A 21,739-nucleotide genomic window follows, 5' to 3' on the forward strand; every position below is an offset into this window, starting at 1 on the left:
ATTGTTTCCCTGGGGGACACACCCTGAAAGGAACAAGAAAGGGCCGGGTTCAATGGGACCACAGCTCATCACGGAGCTGGCCCCTGCTGCCCTGCATGAAGGGGTTGGGGTAGATTAAGTACATGGCAGGGTCACAAGCCCTGTGTTTTTGTGGCTTCTGTGGTCAGGGCGCTTTCCCTTCTGTAAGGAGCCCGTTCTTTATTCAGCCCTGCTACCATGTCCCGGGCCAGGCCAGAGTTGATACAGCTTCCCCAGGTGCTGTGGGTGCTGCTGGGGATCACCAGGACCTGGGTCTAGCCTTCAGTGTGGTTAATCCACAGGCCTTACAGTAGAAGGGGCACTCTGTGTATGGGCTCTTAATTGGAGATGAGGGAGCTTTAAGTCCTGAGAAGTTCTACCTCCTGCTTCAGGCCGCATAGACGGTCTGTGCCAGAGCTAACATTAAAACCAAAGTCCCCGGGCGTCTATTCTGTGCTCTCTCTATAGCGTGACCTAGAGAAGCTGATTTTCTGACTGGTGATGCTTGGTGTATTCCGAGGAGCTGTCTAAGGGCCCTGGGCCAGGGAGGACGGGTCAGGGCTCTGCTCTTCGCCCTGCCCTCTGAGAAGCTCGACTTTTAAATAGGTTTCAAAGGTTGGGCTTCTACTAAATAGAAAAAGAAAAGACTTTTAGCATAAAAACAAACATAAAGAAAAAATGTCCGTGTGGCCATGACCCAGCTTGGTCAAATCTGAGCATTTGGCTTTATTATGCTTTTCTCCCGCCTTCTCTCCTTTTATCCCCCTCCTCCCTCCTTTTTACCTCCCTCCTTTCTTTCTGGCTCTCATTCCCTCGGATTCCTTTCCTTTCCCCCTCTCCTCCTTTCCTTCTTCTCTCTCCATTAGGAGAGTAAATAACACACTGCCGATACAGATGGAGGCCTCGTGTATCTCTCCCTAATCCTGTCCCCCTCTTTCCTTCCCAGGGGCGATCGCTACACTCCAGTCAGCATTTCTGATTCCTGTGCGTCCCAGGATTCAGAGTCCTTTTTCTGGAGGTTTGCACCATTTTTATGTAAGGTGTCTGTCACTTGCCTTTTCCCCGCTGAGATAAAGATTAATGTATGGGACATAAAGAAGGGAAAATTCTTGGGATCAGCACCCGTGGAAGGCCCAGGAAGGAAGCATAATAGGGCGGAGAGAAGCGAAGCTGCAGTGGGGTCCCAGTGAATACTTGGACAGATTCTATTCTTTTCCAACCAGAGCCCTCTCCCTGGCAGAGCAGACCTGCTTTGTTTCACAGTTGAATGGTTTTTTGCTTCTTGACCGTTCTTAAAATTAATTCCTGAGCCCGGTCTTCAGTTTTCTCTGCCTTCCCACTGCAGTGAATGGGAGTTTTCTATACACTATCAAGGAGGCTCCCCAGCCTTCACATTCAGCTGTGTGTGTGTGTGCGTGCGCGTGCACCAGCCACATTTTTATTTATTCATACCTCAGTGGATGCATTTAGGTTGTTGCCATATCTTGCCTATTGAAAAGAATGCTGCAATGAACAGAAGGGTGCGTGTATCTTTTCAAGGTAGAGTTTTCATTTTCTTTGGATAAATACCAATAAGTGGAATTGCTGGATCATAGGGTAGCTTTATTTTTAATTGTTAGAGAAACCTCCATACTGTTTTCCACACTGGCTGCACCAATTTACATTCCCACCAACAGGGCTTAAGGATTCTCTTTTCTCCATGTCCTTGTCAACATTTGTCTGTTTGTTGTGTTTTTGTTTAATTTTTGTCTTTTTATGATGACAACTCTAACTGGTATGAGGTAATATCTTAACGAAAGTTTGAATTTGCATTTCCATGATGATGAATGATGAATGATGGACCCGTTGGCTGTCTGGATGTCTTCTTTAGAAAAATGTTTATTCAGATCTTCTGCTCATTTTAAAAATTAGATTGTTTTCTTTTGTTATTGAATCTTTTAAATTCTTTTTATATTTTGGATATTAGCCCCTTATCGGATACATAATTTGCGGGTCTTTTCTCTCACTAAGTCTTTTGCCTTTTCATTTTGTTGTTTCCTTCGCTTTGCTGAAGCTTCTAGTTTGATGTAGTCCCATTGTATTTCTTCATGCACAACTGGCTGCCTCTGAGCTTAGCCTTGGGGTGGATGAATCAGAATGTGCCTCTCTTTTAAAAAAGAGTAGCCTCCTCTGGGGCACCTGGGTGTCTCAGTTGGTGAAGGGGCTGCCTTCGGCTCAGGTCCTGATCCCGGAGTCCCAGGATTAAGTCCTATCTGGCATCAGGCTCCCTGCTCAGCAGGGAGTCTGTTTCTCCCTCTGACCTTCTCCTCTCTCATGCTCTCTTTCTCACATGAATACATAAAATCTTAAAAAAAAAAAAAAAAGAGTGATATCCCAGATCACTACATTCTTGTGGGTCTCAGGAGAGGAGCCCAGCTGGTTCCCAAAGTTAGACATTTGGGGGGCTTGTCTCTCAAGTTAGACATTTGGGGGGCTTGTCTCTCAGAGTTTGGGTGCCTAACGCAGCATTCAACCCCTCCACTCTCTCCCCTGGAATTTGAGTTCCCTCCCAGGTGTGGGACACCCAGCTAGTGGTGGGATTTACGATAAGACTGTGTCCCAGCCTCTCCTACTTCCTGCAGCATGGTTGCCTTCTCATGAACTTGATTCGTGCTCATTACTCAGCCCCCCTTTAACTTTTTTTAGGAGGATATTGGTCCACAGGCAGCTGTGGATTCCGTGTGTCCATGGGAAGAGGTGAGTTCAGGGTATCCCTATGGGGACATCTTGAACTGAAACTGGGCTTGCCCACATTTAGCTTTGAATCACCAATTAATCACTGTCCGGCCTCTGTCTTCTTGCAGACTCCAGCTGAGGTTAGCAAAAGCCACCCAATTCCTTTGCTCTGCAGGTGTGATTCCTCCATATTTCTCAAGTGTCTGGTGTAGTATATCCCACCTGCTATTCTACTAACTCCTTTCCTTCCAGTGGTGTGTCATTTCAGTTCACTGCCTGTATTTTAATAGTTGAACTGCTACTTTGTGCCAGAACTGTCTATGCTCTATTTACTACCAGTGACAAGGCCCTCATTTAAGTCTCCTGGACTTAACTTCAGCTATGTAGAACAATTTTTTTATATTTTATTATGAGTAGGATATATTAATGGGTCTGTGACCGTAGAGCAATTCTCCAATGGGGCTAATTTATTCTTATATTTTGTATCTACAGATCTCATTCTATGAATGGATTCAGTCCAAGTATTCTGCAAGTTTTGAACCAATGAGAGAATTGGAGGCCGACTCAGAAATTAAGAGTTCTAGACGGGCTGGTCATGTCTATTTATTTCAAAACTTATGAGAATTTAATAAATGATATTTTATAACACCATCAGAAAATCTTAACAAACTCCATTAAACCGCACATCTTCCATTTTTAGGAGCCCAACTTTTTTTCTTAGGTGGCAAAATTCACTGGAGGTGAGTGGAAGGGGGTTGGAGAGGCAGCCAATCCATCCTGATTCTTTGCTCTGGTCAACTTCTGATTCTGCTTCTATCACTTGTAATTGCCCATTAATTTCAATCAATGAAAGGTAGTGACATCTGTCCTAGGATTTCGCTTACAGCTAAGATTTTGGCCGTTCCGGTGTATTTTGTTACTTCATGGGTCCTCTCACACCAGCAGCTCCGTGAATGTCACAAACTTCCCTAGCCACATGGATTTTGAGATTCTTTTGGGGGATAAGTAAATGGTATTTTTCATGGAAGAGATTAAATCCAAGTTAAACCGGGGATCTGCACATCAAAATCCATGATCAGATATTATGGTCTGAAGGGCAAGCTCTGCTTACACTGATCTGGTAGGATTCTGAGCTTCCTCAGCTGTTAGCTGTTGTTTTATCAGTGGCTGCATCCGTGCATATATGCAGGTGGTTCTATCTCTTCTTATCGGTTGCCTTGGTAATAGCAGCTTTCAAGTTCTAAAAATTTATCCCTGTTTCCACTGTGCCCTGCAGGGATTTCATATCAAATAGCTGAAAGTAGGAAGAAGTGACCTAATACTTCTTAACATGTCAGGAAAGTGTTAGTCCTTACTGAAAGTCTAGAGAGAAAGAGAAAATGACCACTCAGGGGCCACCTTTTCCTTTGTATAAAGCTTGAAAGTTGATTCATAATGGAGAGGCAACAGCCTGGGCTTAGTTGAGGGTTGAGAAAAGTCCCCCTTCTTCTTACACTCAGGGATTACACCCATAATTATGGCAGAATGATGACTAATGAACTCAGCAGAGACCGCCTTTTGTTAGTGAACTGGTTTGTTTTTTGCTTTTGTTTTGTGGTTTTTCATTTGTTTGGTTTGGTTTGTTATGTTGGCGTTTTGTGGATCTTAGGAGGATTGAGCACATATTCCAGAGTGGTCAATGAAGCAGATGCAAAGGGAGATGCCAGGTCTGTCATGGAATCTAGTTTGGGACATGCTTCTACCAGGCCGGTAAGCTGGAAAAACCCTGATGTATGGATGTGACGACACCATCGCCAGCCGAGACGCACAGTGATTACACGTCACTGCTCATTGAACCCGAGAGTTTTCATCTCTAAACTCAGGCAATCCGTGTGTGTGTGTGTGGCGGGGGTGTTAAAGATTTTATTTATTTGACAGAGACACAGCGAGAGAGGGAAACCAAGCAAGGAGAGTGGGAGAGGGAGAAGCAAACTCCCTTCTGAGCAGGGAGCCCCATGTGGGCCTTGATCTCAGGATGCTGGGATCACGACCTGAGCGGAAGGAAGATGCCGAATCACTGAACCTGAGCCACTCGTGGGTGCCCCATCCATGTGGTTCTGTTTAGAGGCCTGTTTATAACATTCCTGGTGCCAGAACAGGAAGGACATCAACAGGATTAAGTTCTCACTCCTCTGGAGAGAGAACACAGTCAGTGCTCAAGCATCCATGAGTGATGGGGTTTGCTTACAGCTCTCCACACTTCTAGAAAGCTCCTTCTTCTGCCGGTACTTACCATATCCATTATAATTACATTTTGGTTACATTGGCTACATTTGGTTACAAACTCTTCAACAACAAATAAAAAATATGAAGATGACTCATGTAAGCTGTGAACAACCAATTAAAAATGATACATTTAAGTTCAGGAGGTCAGTTCTCAAATGGGAAATAGAAGCTATTTTATTTTTTTCCAGTTTTATTGAGATACAGCACTGGGTGAGTTCAAGGTGCACAGCGTATTTATTTGACTTACTTATACTGTGGAATGATCACCACAATAAGTTTAGTTGACACCTGTCATCCAATATAGGTACCGAAAAGAGAAAAAGAAAAGTTTGCTTTCCTTCTGTAAAGCTATTTTAATAAGGTGCTCTCTGGAAAGTAGGTTATGATTTAAAGTAGGTTTTGGTTTTGATAAACAAAGGCTAATTCCAGAGTTGAGCCAGATTTCTTCTAAACTCAAATCTTACGAGTTTGAGGAGCAATTGGCCCAGCTTTGTATGGAGGTTTTATAAGGCTCATAAAGTCACCTCTCCCCTGTGCCTTTAGCAGCCAGGCATCCAAGTGTGTGTGACATTATAATGTTTTCCCAGCAGAATCCTGCCCGCTCCGAGCAATGTTGCCGTTTGCTGGAGTTCTCAGCAGTGAAGCTCTTCCACCCAGTTGCAACTAATTTCACTGATCAGTAGCTTTGGCTTTGCTTCACCCTCATAAATTTAATAATTCACTTGGCAGGTACAGAGCAGAGAGATCTCAAAAAAAAAAAAAATGTGCAGGTTCTTGGGAAAGCCTGCAAAAGGACTCACTGATTTTTTATTTGCTTTTAGATCCCAACATTTAATTTGGATACGGGGATGATTCAGTAGTTCTGGGATGTTCAGGCACTAGAGATATTTTTCAATTCTTTAATTTTTATTCTTCTTTCTTCTGTAAAATGATTTCTGTCTGTGGAATCCATTTAAAAGCCAAGTATATCAACACACTGTTAAATGTGACCAGTCACTGGACTGTAGTGTTGGGCTAGTGAAGCGTAGAAATAGAGTATCCTCTTTCTGTTCGCTTTGGACATGGCTGGGGCACATCCAGCTGTGCTCATATAGAGATTTGGGTTACATTGTGTGTGTGTGAGCTTGTGTACACACACACACACACACACACACACAGCCATACTGTCTGGATCCAGATCTCAGTTCTGCTGCTCACTAGCTGAATAATCTTAGGCATGAGGTTAACCCTCTTTGTGTCTCATCTTTCATTTGCAGAAATTGATAATTCCTCTCATTGTTTGTGAGAATTAAACAAGTTAATACATGTAACATGGTTTTAAAAAGTGTCAGGCATATGGGTTCCTGGTGACTCAGTAGGCTAAGCGTCTGACTCTTGATTTGGGCTCAGGTTCATCTTGAGATGGAGCCCTGCATCAGGCTCCCTGCTGCCCTTGGAGTCTGCTTAAGATTCTCTCTTTTCTTCTCCTCCCCACAGCCCTGTAAAATAAATAAAGCTTGTAGTTGCTGGTAGTTAGTTCCCTGACTGTTAACATGTAGCCCTATCCCTCCTTAAGTATGAGCTATTTTGAGTCCCCAGAAGGTAAGGGCTGCATCTCCCCATTTCTAGTACCCAAAGCTGAAGACCTATCCTGGCACATCATAGGCATGGAGGAAGCATTTGCTGAATGAAGGTCTAGATGCTGGTGGTGTTTGCCCCTGAAGGGGCTTTTGGGTATCAGTTGTCTGGATGTGGCTCCAGAAAGGCAAGGGCAGATTCCCCAATACCAGAGAAGTGTAGCATGTAACATGGGAATTCTGGCCCATGAACCCCTTTGGCAAATCTCGGGGACCTAAAGGCCTAGATGCAATCACTTCCAAGGCATACTGGTGATTTAATGCCTGTACAAAGGAGATCATCTTCTTTGAGCTGTGGTCTTCTGACATATCATGAAACAATCCTCAGAAGTGTACATCCAATCAGAAGGCACCAGACACTGGCATGTTTTTTTTTTTTTTTGCTTTGGAGTGCCTCAGAGTCATTTTGTCTGTCACCACTTAAAGAATGATCTCACCTGGCAAACTGAGTCAAAGCAGCTTCTGGGATCTGTTAGCATAATTTCTTAATTGTTTTTTAGAAGGAAGCTTGGGTATTCAGGCACTGGAGGAAAGAAAGACAGGCAGATGGCTGGAGTTGGAAGGAGTTTACATGAGTTTCAGAAATAAATTACAGATTAAAATGATGGAACAAAAGCTGTGTTCAGCTGTTGGCCCTTAGCTCTTCTCTCTGATTGCTGTCAGCTTCAGCAACACCCTTTATACCCAGGGAGGCAAGCCCCTTGGTATGCACACAGTCTGCACCTTTACAAGAACTTTCCCTCAGACAACTACCTACAAAATTCTACCATGCTGAAGTGTGACTGACTAGTAGTTGTAAGGGCAAATACAAATTGTAAGAGGCTTAATTCTCCCTGTTGAAAATAAGGGAAGAAACTCCATTTCCCCCATCCTCTTTTCCTAGAGCATTTACTTTTAGAAACCTTGTAAGTGCTTTCTCCATCCCTTAAAAATACTTGAAAATCTTTTTTGAAAGCGAAAACTCTTGGTCTGGCTCAGTTGGTTGGGCATCTGCCTTTGGCTTAGGTCATGATCCCAGGGTCCTGGGATGGAGTCCTGTGTTGGGCTCCCTGCTCAGGGGGGAGCCTGCTTTTCCCTCTCCCTCTGCTGCTTCTCCTGCTTGTGCTTGCTCTCTCTCTCTCTCTCTCTCTCTCTCTCAAATAAATAAGTAAATCTTGAAGAAGAAGAAGAAGCAGAAGCAGCAGCAGCTAACCCTCTTGCCAGAAATGTCTCCCAAGGACCTGAGAACCATCTCTTTCCAATGTAACCAATTAGGGAAGATAGCACCCCTATCTCCCAGTTTCTGTGGGACAGTAGGGACCTGACTTTGCTTAAGTGCTTGGCTCCAAATTAAAACAAAACAAAACAAAACAAAACAAAACAAAACAAAACAAAAAAGCAAACACCTCTTTTCATAAGGATAGCACTTTGCTTCTTCTTTGGACAAAGCCAAGTAGCAAACAGATGGTCATAACAATTACCAAGCAAATTTGGGATTAACTGTGTGTGATAAACATTGCTGTAAGTCCTCTCATGGACTGCTTGCTAGTTATCTTGAACACATGTATGTAATGGAATGCATCTGCTTGGCTATGTACAAGAATGAGATTTCCTGCTGTTTCTGCAAACTCTTTGCAGACTCTCCTGTAATGAGCATCACATTCTGGTTTAATGCTTATTCAATAATAAAATTGTTTTCTTTCTCTTTTACCTTGTCAAGAGGTTTTCTGGGTTAGGAGAAGATTTTCTTTTGTATTTTATTTCCCAAACATAATATACTCTCTGTTCACAGGCATCTGTACTTTAACTGGGGCTAAACTTTAAAGATTAAAACATGAAATGCTTGCTATCGAATTTTAGGCACCAGTGAACCGAGATGGGGAGTTTATCGGGAAGGATGGGGGGAGAGACAGGATGGAGGGAATAGCTGGAGTTCTATTCAACCACCAGTCCCTCGGGGGAGGGGGGGGTGTTTTCTTGCGGGGAAACAATCACAGCATTTGAAAACTGCAGCATTTGACTGGTGTCTGGGGATATCCACATTCTCCAAACATTAAAAGAAACTCACACTTATTTATGGCAATTTCTCTGGCCTGCAAATCTGACATTGCATAATCCCTTCTACATTTAAATATTTCTGTTAAGTAACAGAAGAAATACACATTAAAGATTACACATATTTCCTGAGCAGCTCAAATATCTCTTTCATGGAGTCCCTTCTCAGCTTCCTCTGACCAGCCCTTCTGAGTTTTGGTGGCATTCAAAGTGGGTACCATAGTTTTCCTAGTTACTGGTGATAACATCCATTAGGGTTATGTGTCCTTCAGGACAGAGGCCATGTCTTATTCATCTCTGGCCCCAAAATTTCTGAGTACATCAACAGGCTCATAGCACTTGCTCATTAGATACTTGGATGAATAAATATGTGGGGACATCCAATGTACAAGACATTTAAAACACAATGCAGAATACATAGATGGTCAAAAAATGGTTAACAATCTCTGAATTTTTATACAGTTAATCTTGAAACAGCCCGACTCATGGCAGTCATGTGTCAAACAACTTTACTATATCTCACTCTCCCTTTTAAATCCCCTCTTTTAGGGTATTCCTTCACTTACTTCAAGTCTTTTCTGACTATGACTTGCTAAGACAAAGTGCTGAATTTTAAGTAACATCTGCATTCTCATGTTAAAAATTTAAATTTTGGGGGCACTTGGGTGGCTCAGTCGGTTAAGCGTCTGCCTTTGGCTCAGGTCATGATCCGAGGGTCCTGGGATGGAGTCCCACATGGGGCTACCTGCTCAGTGGGGAGTCTGCTTCTCCCTCTCCCTCTGTGTGCTCTCCTGCTCTCTGCCCCCCCCCCCAAATAAATACAGTCTTTAAAAAAGATCTAAACTTTGAACTTGTTTCAACATTGAGATTTCTCCTCCCCAGCTCAGGTCTGTCAAAAGAGGGTCATCTTCAGTCAGGGAAGGTGGTGGTGGTGGTGGGGGGGGTGGTGGTGATCAGCTTCTTTCTTTCCTACTTGGGATTTTATTTGTATGGAGCTATGAGATGCCTTTGTACATGCGTCTTCCCTAACTTAGTAAATGACGACTCAGTTGTTTCAGTTGTTCAGGGAAAGCTTCTTTGGAGTCATCCTTGACACCTTGACTAGCACATCCTACTATTTTTCCCCAACTGCACTCTGGGTGGGCCATGCCACCTTCTTCTGTTTAAACTTGTTGAGACTAATTTTCTACTGGTGCTCCCAGGGAACACCATCCCTAGGACTAACTTCCAGGAGTACCCAGATGGACCCTTTTCATATGCCAGAGTCCCTAACTTCATTCTTCTAGCCTACGCTCAGCAGATTTCCTACCCCTCCTAATCCTAGACCTTGGGACGGGTGACTTGAGAAAGGAGCTGGCAGGTGCACTTGGAGCCCCTCTGGGCAGCTGGACAGAGCACGCACGTCCGCAGAGGGCTCGGCAGGCTGTGGCTCCAGCGCGCAGCCCCTAGATGGCGCTGTGGGCCCGCGCAAATCGCCCCTGGCCCCGCGGCCGGGAAACTCCCTCCCGCGGGCGGCCAGGGCGCGCAAGAACTAAGTTCCCGGCTCCCTCTTTCTGAAGGGGACACACTGTCGCTTAAATGAAATAGAATGAGGGTGCTAGATTCTCTCAGCGAAAGTGGTAACTATGTGCTGCTTGAGAGTGTCTAACACCCCGAGTTCATGCCCTGGAGGCTGGGGTGTGCGCCGCAGCGGGGGGTGGCTGGGCGGGCACGGGAGGGGTCTGGGCGGGGAGGCCCGGGGTAGAACGGGCAGGGGGCGCCGGGCGGGGCGAGGGGCACCGGAACCCTCGCTTTCGCGGTTCAGCCTCTTTAGGGACTGTGTGCGCAGCGGACGGGCGCCTCACGGGAGGGTTCGCACTTGGGAACAGTTCGGGAAGTTTCATCCGAATGCGCCACTGGCCCACAGTGCCGCCTTTTTGCTTCTGAGGCGCAGAAACTTGTCAGGAGGGGTCGAAAGACAGCTTGTGCGGGGAGGCGCCGACGGCGACGAGTTCAGGTGCCTCCTGGGACCTGAAGCACTCGGGGAACTGAGCATGCGCACTCTGGGAGCCAGGGCAGGGTTGGGGGGGAAGGAAGAGCCGCTCAGGTTTCGGGATCAAGGAGAACAGATTGACCCACAGGTCCCTGAGAGTGTGCTCACCGGAACAGCCTCTACTCCCAGACGACGCTCTCCCGACGGCGCCCCGCCCCCGGCTCCGTCCCAGGACTCCCGCCCGGAAGGCATCCGGCCCCAGCATGCCCCGCGCCTTGGAGCCCGTACCCCGCCGGCCGCGTGAGGAACGCGCGAGTTCTCTGAGCTGCTGGTGACGTCGCTGGCCCGGGAGAGACTCGGGGCGCCGTCAGGTGTGGCAGGCGGGCCAGCCGTGACCTGTGCGCGGTTGGGACGGGATGGGCCACAGCTGTGGAATGGCGCTGGGAATAGAGTCCCCAGCGCCGCGTGTTGGCGGGTTCTTGAGGAGAGCTCGCTGGCGTCCTCTGGGTTGTGCGTGATTTGCGGGACCAGAGGAACTGACATTGTGAGCCTCCGTGTAAGAATTTCACGACTGTGACGGCAGAGCAGTCCAGCCGGCAGGTCATCCGAAGTGCAGGACCTTGTGTGAGGCCCAGGCCGTGGGGCGCAGCCCCTGACGCGGGCCTGCCTCCGGGCACGCGTCTCCTCATACCCCAGCCGCGGGGCCGCTAGAGCCTCCTGTCTCCCACCGCCCTAGGCCTTAGGGGACGCTGACTGTCGTTCTGTCCTGCACTGGCTGGGGAGGGACTCCCCAAGGACCGCGCCGGAGCTGCTCACAGGGTAGAGCGAAGTGTGCTCCAAACCCGTCTTCTATTCATGTTAATTGAATGTCTGCCTTGGTTTCTTTCAAAGCCGCTTCCTCGCAATCCAGTTTCTGAAGCCCGGAACAGATCCTTTGTGAGGTTCCGAAACGGGCTTGTAAGGACAGGCCCCAGTCGAACTCAGACAACTGGAGAGAGCCTTTGAGTCTGCCTGAAAGGATCCTATTTTTTGATGACAATGCGCAGGTATTTGGCTTTTTTAATGCAAGGAAAAGATGTTAAGCTTCAAAAACAGTTTTGTTTTCGGGATCTAAAGTTTTCCAAATTATTTTTCTTCTCCCCTTTGAGTAATACTCACCGAACTTTGTGGAAAATCACAGCCCTTGATTTACTATTTTTGATTCCAAATGAATGAGCCTAAGTTTCACTGGTATAATCAATCACACCACCCTCACAGGCGATTTCAGTCAGCACTCACAGCATCCTTGTGAGAAGACATTGCATGGCCAACTTTCCAGAGGAGAAGTGGAGGCCTGGAAACGAAAGGAAAATGACCCAAGGTCACGCAGCTGGGAAGAAGTGGGACCTGAGGTTGGACCCTTGGATCCATACAGACCCTCCCTTTCCACACCTGCGTCTGCTGCACTGTACCGCCGGTGCCTTTTCACCAGGCACTTTCTTGGTCTAGCGTCTAAAAGTTCAGGGATTAATGCCTAGTTAGAGCCTCTACTTTATGCAGCCAGAGATTTTCATCCTCGATTGAAATAAAACTCAGCCAGCATGACCTTCCTGTTGAGAACATTCAGTTAGTGGTCAGGGAATGAGATAGTGGGGCCTCATTTTCAAAACAGTTTCCCATGAAGGAGTGTACCTTGAACTACAGCAGAAACGTGCCCAACTGGGCCTTCCCCTGAAAGCCAACTTTCATTAAACACGTAACACACATTTTTTTCTGTACAAATGCAAATAGAATTGTGTCGGCAATTCATCACCGACCTCTTAATCATCTCATGGTATTTCAGACATTTAGTTCCAAAAAATAAGATGGTCTGTGAAATATGTAACATATGAGACCTTCAATGTATTCGTCCTTATTTCACATATCCACAAATATTTATTAACCTTATATTATGGCCCTCTGGTAATGGAGATGTAGTAGTACACACAGGCAACAAGCCTGCTTTCTTGCAGTGTATGTTCTAGTGAGAAACGCAGACAATAAACAGTTAATAAATGCATATATCAGAAAGTTACAATAAGGGCAAGGAAGAAACAAAAGAGACAGGACATGAAAGAATGTGGGAATTAGGTTTCATTTTACATGAGATATTTCTATTGGGCTAATATTTACTTAGTCAAGTGAATTGGGAGAAAAATAAATACTAGTTGTCATCTCTCTTTTTTAATTTACTTGTCAGGAGCATCTGTTGTAAAACCTTATCATTCTTAACGGTGAGCTTTCTTTCTAGGCATTTATTATGTTCAATGCAATGTTTTCTGTATCATTGGATCTCTGTAATCTTTGTTTTATACATCTTCAAAGGGGATAATACCTCCTGAGCCTACCTCCCCAACTGTTTGAAATCAAATGAAAAGATGTATGCATGATGGTTTTGAAATTTTGAAAGGATGGTGGACTCCCAAGGGATGACTGTCTTTTATTTGGTTTTGTAATGGCATGCCATTTGGGACTGAATATGTTTGCTGTAATTCTACTCTGTCCATTTAGAGTCTAGATTTCTGTGAGTCAGGTTCATCCCATGGGTTTGTTTTGATGGTTGGCAATGACTTTCTAGAGCGCTGTGTTTACTCATGTTCTCCCACCATGTAGCCCATCATCTTGAACAATCCTGTTCTAAAGCAGATTTTCTGGCATCTCAGCAACTCCTTGGTAGACCTTTTGCTTTCTCCTGGCAAGCTGACTGACAAATGCCAGATGCTAACTCTTGGCTCCCTTCAATTTGCCCTTCATAAATGTGGCCCAGGTCCTTCCTCATGTGGTCGCATGATTCCATGTTTTGTGTACTCTTCATTAAAAGACAGGGGCCTCAGGCACAGAAAATTTACAGAAAGAAGTAAGTCTTTATAGAAATTTTGAGTCTCACTGACCAGAGTAAAATATACACATCAGGTGGTTATAAATTTAGGAATTGATTTGGATTACAGCTAAAATATCAAAAGTCTCTTTATGCCAGAGAAAAATATTTTTGAAGCTTAAATCAGAAGATCATAGGATAATGAGAATTTTAACCACAGGGCAAACCATGGTCTTTTATTTATTTATTTATTTATTTTATTTTAAAGATTTTATTTATTTATTTGACAGAGAGAGATCACAAGTAGATGGAGAGGCAGGCAGAGAGAGAGAGGAGGAAGCAGGCTCCCTGCTGAGCAGAGAGCCCGATGCGGGACTCGATCCCAGGACCCTGAGATCATGACCTGAGCTGAAGGCAGCGGCTTAACCCACTGAGCCACCCAGGCGCCCCAAACCATGGTCTTTTAATTCAGCCATGAAGTTCAACTTTCCAGGACATGTTTAAGACAGCCAAGGGAAGGTCTGTCCTTCTAAGCAAATTTAAGAGGAAACTAATTTGTGCCTGTGCATATTTTACCCAAATTTATGGATTTGGAATTTAAAGTATTAAACAGAGAGCAAGCTAATTGCATAAAGAAGGGGAGGCAGGTTACTATGTAGGAAGAGCCTCCTGGAGTATGAATAATATAGGAGGTTGCAAAGCAGCAAGGTCAGGGGGAAGTAGGATCCTCAGGGACCAGCTTGTTCAGAGCAGAGCTTTCACCTCAGGTTATTTGTGTTAACAGGTTAACTTTATTGTCCCCTGAGATTTTAACATCCATCTCTCTCTCTCTCTCTCTCTCTCTCCAGAGTTATTTATCTATATATAGTGACTTGTCTTTACACTATATTTGATCTTCACAGCTCCCTGAAGTCTTGACTTGTAGTCAGGAAACGCTTGAAATGTTTCTCCATTTCTGTATACTGCATTCAGGATAGTCTGTTCAAGTCTGTCTTTCAAATCAGAAATTTGCTCTTTTGAATGGTCTTATCCTTTGACCGTTTTATGACTTTCTTAATTTTATAATGGTTTTCCATTTCCAAAAGTTCATTCTCTCTCTTCTTTTTTTTTTTTTTTTTTTCCTTTTTTAAGTTTACTTGTTCTTTTTTTTTTTTTTTTTTTTTTTTGGCCTGTTTGGGGGAGTTGGTCCTTTATACTTCCTTTGGGCATGTTACTCTTCCAGGGGGTGAGAAATCTCTCCTTGGTTTCATTGGTTGGTCAGTTGTCATTTCAGACAGTTTTCTCTAGTGCTTTGTGTTTTTGTGTGTGAGCTCATCTTCAGTGGGAATTAATTTCTTTCACAGTTTCCTCGGATGGGGATTTCAGTGCTGAGCAGTTTTTATACTAGCTTTTCCCTTAGGTTCTCATATCAAGTGAGTAGTAAGAAAGGGCCACTTAGGGGTTCTGTGTACTTTGTAATAATCCTGTTATGTAATCATCCCACAGCCCTGAAGGAGATTCTGCTTTCAAATCAAGCTTTGGAGAAAGTGGGCAGAGTCTTTTTGTTTTAGGTTTCTGTTCTAACTGAGATAGCTTTCCATCTTTGGCCTTTATTTTTGGAGGAAGCATGGGGCTAGTTTTCCACCAAATATGGTCTCAAAACCAGTTGAAGCATGAGTGCTAAACCCTAGACCCTCATGTATATTCAGGTACCTCCAGATTTCTGCAAATTCAACTCCTACTCTGTGCTGTGGTCTTCAGTTCCTATTTTCTACCAAAGGGTCCCCTTTCTTGCTTTTGAATTTGACACAGGTTTTACAGATTTATTTTTAAAATTGTCAGCAGTGTTTTTAAATGTTTGAACCAGGGAATTGAAGGCCTCTTCAATCTGTCTTCGTCACTGGCAGCTTCTGAACTAATTCTTTATGTGATTGCAGTGAAAACCTTGATACCAGATAGTTTACCAATCACCAAACTTGAACCCAGGAAAGGGAATGGTGACTCATGGGTAGTAAGTCAGGTTGGTTATTAATGTCCCCCTAAATGATGTAGGTGTGCTCACAAACATGCTGAAAATGAAAGCAGGGTACTTACTGAGTGGACTAGAATAGCATAATTTCAGTTTCTAGAGACAAATATTCCTGGCTGTAAATGCCTGTTCTAACATAGATTCTTTTGTGCTTCCCTATAAAAAGGGATTTCTGAAGACCTCAGTCTTCCTGAGTAGTTCAGCAGGTGTTAGTCATGGTTCTTTATCAGAATGTTCTGCGTGCTCACTCTGTTCATCTTTGCCAACTGAATTCGACAGGCCTCAAGTTGAATAGGGACACCTCTCTTACATGGCTTGAAAGATGAGGTCTGAGTGGGTCACTTGTGATATCTGGAGAACCTCTGAAAATCTGAAAAATTAATCACTGGAAAGTAGTGGATAAATGGTAGAAATTTAACAGCCTGGGATGGGAGGATGGTATTTTAAGAAAGCAAAGTTTAAGGCTTTGAATCAGGAGTTACCAGGGCAGATGTTACGAATGAGGGTATGATTAGCCATTGAGATGCTTGTCTCATAGGCAGTCTTTTGTGTTGTCCTTCAATGTGAGTTCCAAAAGGGATATTTACTTATCGATAGATAATAGGTGATAGTTCTTTGAATATTGTTGTATACTTCAGGTAGTTGAGAAATACGATTATTTTTCTATTAACATTCAAAAAGAAAATATTATGGAAGAGTGTGTCTTAAAATCACGCTAATTTAAGTGTTTTTTTGTTTGTTTGTTTTGTTTTTTTTAAAAGGACCAAACTACATTTAAATATTTGGTTAGTTTCCTCAGACTGGGTTTTAAGCTTTCTGTGTGTAGTTGTTGTGGATTTTGAAGCCCAGTCTGGTGGTAAATACAGAGGCAGCTACAGAAACAGAGGTGTGACTAAGGGTTCCTGCCTTTTGCTGTTGAAGAAATCATTTTTAGCTTCTTGCTATTTCTTAGCTCATAGGCAGTGCTAGGGAAGCAGAGTATTTGAGGTCAAAAACTGTTTTGTCAGGCTAATAAGAATTATTTCCTCAAAAGTTTCCCTAAATAGGGCAAAGGTAGGTGATGGAGGGCATGCTTTTAAAATGAGAGAGATTTCCTTACATGGGGAAGTTCCTTGGGGAAGTTGGCTGAGGTGATCACTTATTAGCACGTGGTCACATTCTCTGATTGGATCGATGAGAATCCCAAGGAATCAATATCTGAAGAGGAATAATATGAACTACTAATATTCCCTAAGTATTGGCAGTGAAGGATTCTTCCCTTTGCTTATTCTTACACCCCTTCCTTCCTGAAAAAGTTCCTCTCTGCTGTTTGTTGGTTATAAAGTCCAGAAACTCCTTGTGAAAAAGTATTATATGAGCGTAAATATTGAAATAATGAACACATTAACACAGGCATTAAGAAAATGGCTCTTCTGAAAAATAGTTGAGATCGGCACTTGTTAAATGATGTTGAAAATAAAGACATTAGAATGTGTGTCAGCACATTTGCATCAATTAATTTCTGATTTTACAAGCTGTGCATAAAGCAGTTTGTATTTATTTATTTTTAAAAGAAACTTTCCTGCATTTTAGTATCTTATGTGCTAGCTAGCCCTCGGTCTTTTCTCTGTAGTCCTAATAATGTGATGAAAGATGTGGGAAATACCTGAAAAGGTAAATGTAATAAGACATGCTTAATTTATGTTAATGGGTAGGAATCAATTGTAGGTGTTTTCTTGGATATAAGTCCTATGCTTTGGGGAATAAGAATGAAACAGAAGACATAGCTCTTGTTCAACGGTATTGCGGCTTAGTTACGATTATAAAATTCAGTGTTGGTGAGCATCGAGAATCAATGCGAATGAGGTGCTGGCCCTTACTGAGTCTTTGATTGGACACTTTGTGGGCAGCTCAGTGCATCCCTGTGCATGGTTTCTTTGTCCCCTCAGAGGAAAGGCAGGGCTTTCCCTTCTAGGGCTAACTCTTCTTTCTCTCCTGCCTAAGGCAAGAGAGTCAAGTTTTGAAGAATGCCCAGAAGGCAGGGCAAGGAAGGAGGCTGGCAGGATGAAGAGATTGTGGTAGGGAATTGCTGTAGGTGCTCTGAATTCATCAAGTCTGAATTAGAGGAACAAGGAGAAATATTAAATACTGTTTCATTATCTTAAAGCAAATATGTAATAGTAATCCCTAAACAAGGTGCTGTGACCAGAGGTCCCACAGGTCTTACTTCCTTCAAGACTCCTTGGTTTCCCACAGGTGGTATATTTGGTCTCTGTTGTTGCTTTAATACTTAAGAAGAGTTTTCTTCAAAATTTCTTGTTTGCCTTTTAAATCTGCTTAGGAGTGCTATGGGTCTTTTTGTTTTTTGTTTGTTTTGTTTTGATTTAGGCAGTAGGGCAGTAAATTTTGGCCCAGATCAAAACAAATAGTCATAAATTTATGATCTGAATTTAGTGGTTATATTTTTTATTTATATGTCTTTTTACAGATGATTTGTTATTTGACAAAGATGCTTTGAGCTCCTAGCGGGTGCCAGACATTAAGACATTAGGGACAAAATGGAGACAGGGATGGAGGGTAAAGACGACACGGGGGGTGTGTATTGTCATTAAGGAGTAGAGAGAGGAGAGGGGGGAAATAAATGAAAAGCAGAAAGACAAATAGAATTGAGGTGGTGATAGTGTGATGGACATGAAGCACTGGGGCGATAGGTTGGGAGGGGAGTGAGGGCAGAGAAGGAGCTCCTTTAGAGAGAGGACACGGGGCAGCCTCTCAAACCCCAACAGTGAGAACGGGCTGCCCTGGAGGGCTAAGAGCTGTGAGAGCGGCAGTGAGCTTGGTTTGTTGGAGGCCCGTGCAAAGGGCCGCTGTGGCTGCAGAACGGTGATGGAATAGGGGAGTGGAGGGGCACAATGGAGCAGACAGCACAGCCCAGATCAGGTAGGGTCTGTACATTACAGTGAAAAGTTGTTTATTGTTCAAGGTCAGAGTGTTGGAGGGTGCAGGTAGGAAAGCAAAGGGCATTTATGTTCTAAAAATACTGTTCTGGCCACTGGGTGGAGAGTGGATTGTGGATTGTAAGAGCACCCCAGTCCAGAGAAGGTGCCGGCCTCTCTCAGTTTTGCAGAAAGAGACTGATTCTGGGTGACTTTTCCAAGGTCATGCCATCAGGCAGGAGCCAGGAGGCACCTTCTGAATTTAGCCCTCTTTCCCTGACACCCAAAGCGAGAACGTGTGGGCACAGGGAGTCTGGGCCACCGTGTCCTGGCAAGAAGAGCAGGAGGTTTGGGGTGAACATTGCTGTCCAGGTCCTGGCTCTGTCACCCACAAGGTCAGAACTCAGGGAAGTCACTTGGTTCTCAGTTTCTATTAACTTGTAATGCCTTTTCACAGGTTTCTTATTAGACACAAGATAGGATTCTTATGAGAAATTAAGGTAAATTTGTGAAAGAAATACCTGTATTAGTTATATTATGTAAATAAAAGAGCTGTAATTTTAATTATGATGCTATGAAAATAGAAAAGTTAAGAGGAATTGGAAATGAGGACAGCAGGGGGTGCGTTTGTCTCCCTGAGTCTTGAAACAGGTGTCCTTGCAGGTTAGTTTGACCAGGAAGACCCCGACTCTGCCATCACTTGCCTGGGCCAATGAGGGGCTTAGTTGTGTGGAACCCCACCATTTCTTGCAAACTTAGGACACTTAGATCTTTGAGGAAAGAGGTATTCACCTAGAAGGACATATAGGTCAAAATGGAGCTCAGGAGGAGTCCTGTGGCTGATTCTATGAATAATTGATGAGGGGAACATGATGTCCCAGTTTGTATGTATTAGTGTGTCATTTATCCCCCAGAGGGCTGGCAATATGTTCTGTGTCCACACAATTTATCTGTACCAAAAGCAAGTATCTGTCCTCATGAGGACCACATTTACTCAAGGTCACAAGAGTTAGACCATTCTAATGGTCTAGAACGGTCTAGACCATTCTAGGTGGAGGGTAGACGTGTGTGAAGAGAAAAGGACACCAGCCATTTGGCATCCTGTTGGCCCAAATCTTTGGGGTTTGTACTGAGTGCTTTGTTTTGCAACGGCAGACATTTGTGTGCTATTGGCACAGCTGACTGCTGAGGAGCTGGATTGGGAGAAGGAAGATTGTCTGACCCATTGCCCCTGGGGCATTTTGATGCTTAAAAAAAATACTGATTCTGGAACTTCTGGATGCCAGCTGTGGGTAGCCATGGGGTACAGGTACTAACTCACTTGACAGTTTTAGTAGATTGTTCTAGAAACATACAAACTGAAGTCCAAAACATTTTAACAGTTGTTGGATTTAGATTTGGTGGCAGAGCGCCTATGACCAGGAATGATTTCACTAATCTGTATGCTTGCATGGAAGCAAATCTGTCCATTACTCCTCAGCTTTCAGCCTTATCAAAATTATTTCTTTTCTTTGACTCTCAGTCTTCTAACTGAAGAAGTGTGGGGACGTGAGATCTGTGGGTTTCTGTGGTGGGTAAATACAGTAATATATCTGCTGGAATTCAGTGTCTGACATGAGGCAGGCATCAAATCTTCGTGGATTTCTGACCAAACTGGGAACAATGTGTTAGCACCGAGGTCTTTGGCTGACTCCAGTCCTTAGTTTGAATATACAAAATATCAGTAATACTAACCTTTGGCTGTGTTCTGGATGGGCTTTTAAATGTGAAAATAGTAGGTTATGAGCAGGGTGTGAATCAGGAGCAAGGGAGGGCTAGTTTCTCCGTGGTAATTACCTAAGCAGATTTCAGGAGTCAGAGGAAGCATGGATTAGTCCAAAGAGCTTGGCTTTCATGTGATGCAATTCTCTTTTTGAGTCCTGTTTGTGCTCCTTGTCAGCCCTGTGCCCATAGTGAGGGCAGAAGTTGATTTTGGAATTTACAACTCTATAAGCTAGTTTTTTAGTTTTTAGTTTTTGTTTTTACCATTGCTTGACTCCTATGATGTAGGGAAGGAAATTGGTTGTTGCTTCTTCTTTATCTTTTATTCAAATTCCAGGACTGTGTAGAGTCCTAGCTTCAAAGGAGGAGTCCTAGTAGTCAGAACACTTCCTTCTCATTCCAAATCTTAGCACTCCCAGTCATGTCCTCCGGGACTGCTGGGAGCTGACTCACTGTTCTGATATGTCCTACCGTGAGTGTGGTTGAGAGTGACTACACATGTGACCTCTCTCAAAGAATAACTGTGTAAGTTGAAGAATTTTAAAGCCAAAGGAGTTAATGTCATGGGAGTTTTTAGCCCTCTATTAAAGCAAGGTAAATAAATTTTTTTAGGTAGGAGGCCTTAGTTAGCAATTTCTAAATTCTATCACTTATAATTTTGAGTCTAAGTATAAGGTTGTTCCAGCATCAAGCCATTCGGTGATGCCCAAACTACATTGGTCTGATTTTAAAGCAAACCCACCCATTGTCAGCCACAGCACAGTCTTCGCCAATGAAAAGAATGTCTCTTCTATCTACAGATGTTTGTTGAGCACCCATCATGCTTCTAATACTGGAGATTGTGGGTGCAGGGTTGCAGCTCACCACCTCCCCTGCACTGAATTAAAACCTGGCAGCAGAATACATCTGCATGATCCCATAAATGGAATGTGATGACGGGAAGGAGTGAGGTCTCCTAAGCAGGCCTGTGACAGGGACATGCAGCCCCTAGCTGGTCAGGATGGCTTCTTAGAAGCTATTCATGCTGGTGCTGAGGGCAGTGTGGGCGGGGGGGGGGGGGTCACTCCCTGGAGGGTAGGGGAGCAGAGGGAGTACTTGCCCTAGGCTTTGGCTCTGAACTCTGTGCTTTTTATGAACTGTACCTGATAGCTTACAGTAGTGGTGGGATGAACCATATTTCATCCTTTCCACGGACCAGCCAGCCAGCTAGAAATGACAACAAAGATCATTTAGACATTTCACTGTCCTCATCGTCTTGGATAACTTTGTGGCACAAAATAGAGCTGACCTTTCTGGAGTACCTTTTTCTCTGTCTTTCTCTGTTTTTTCTCATATCTTATTGGCTTCTCTTATTAACCTTTGCTTGACTTGTAAAGTTTATCGTTGACTCGGTCTTGATCCCAGACAACCTCATGCTCTATTTATACTCTCCTTCCCCAAGTCGTCTTGTGAATTCCCCACATTGTGATGGCATTAACTGCCTTCCATAAGCTTATGACCCCAAATTTATCTTTGCTTCCTAATCCAGATCTATATATGAGATGCCTGCTTACATCTCTATTTTGAAAGGGGCTGTAGTACCCAAAGGTGAATTCATAT

The sequence above is a fragment of the Mustela nivalis genome (assembly GCF_964662115.1).
Source record: "Mustela nivalis genome assembly, chromosome: 2".
Classification (NCBI taxonomy): Eukaryota; Metazoa; Chordata; class Mammalia; order Carnivora; family Mustelidae; genus Mustela; species Mustela nivalis.